At 41.3% G+C, this 695-nt stretch overlaps 1 non-coding gene across 1 annotated transcript; it reads left to right on the top strand.

Moving 5' to 3' along the window:
- Positions 1 to 225: 225 nt before the first annotated feature.
- Positions 226 to 332, top strand: LOC141616278 (small nucleolar RNA R71). Its single transcript, XR_012530633.1, has one exon. It is a non-coding gene; the product is annotated as a small nucleolar RNA R71 (small nucleolar RNA).
- Positions 333 to 695: the final 363 nt, after the last annotated feature.

Below are 695 nucleotides of genomic sequence, written 5' to 3' on the forward strand. Positions count from 1 at the left end.
AGTTTAGCACCCAATTGAGTAATAGAGTCCACTTAATGCTTTCCTCCTTTAGTAGCCTTGCGAGGTCTACTATATTGTGAATTATGGACCGCCATTTCCTCAATCTTGTTCCAAGTTTGATTGTCGTCAAATTCGGTGAACATTCCATTTGATCCCATGTTGAGAATGTTTCTTGAGTCTTCATAAAGACCATTACAAAATTGTTGTACCAAGAACCACTCGCTAAGTCCATGATGAGGACATGAGCGACAAATTCCCTTGAATCGCTCCCAAGCTTCATACAAGGATTCTTAATCTCTTTGCTTAAAGCCCGTAATTTGAGCTCTTAGCATGTTAGTCTTTTCGGTGGGTAGAACTTTTTGTAGAAAGCTAGAGCCAACTTCTTCCAAGAGTCAATTCCGAGAGTAGCCTTATCAAGGCCTTTCAACCATTGTTTAGCGGTGCCAATTAGAGAAAAAGGAAATAAGACCCATCGAATTTGGTCTTGAGTTACACCGGTTTGAGAAATCGCATCACAATAGTCACAAAAAGTCTCCATGTGAGAGTGAGGGTCTTCACTAGGCATCCCCCCAAATTGGCTTCTTTCGACTAATTGGATAAATGCGGATTGGGCAATGAAATTTCCAGTTAAGTGTTGTGATGTGGGAGTACCATTGGGTAGGTTCTCCTCGGTTGGTACGGAATGTGATGAAAAT

Source organism: Silene latifolia, chromosome 11 (genome assembly GCF_048544455.1).
Source record: "Silene latifolia isolate original U9 population chromosome 11, ASM4854445v1, whole genome shotgun sequence".
In the NCBI taxonomy this organism is placed as follows: domain Eukaryota; kingdom Viridiplantae; phylum Streptophyta; class Magnoliopsida; order Caryophyllales; family Caryophyllaceae; genus Silene; species Silene latifolia.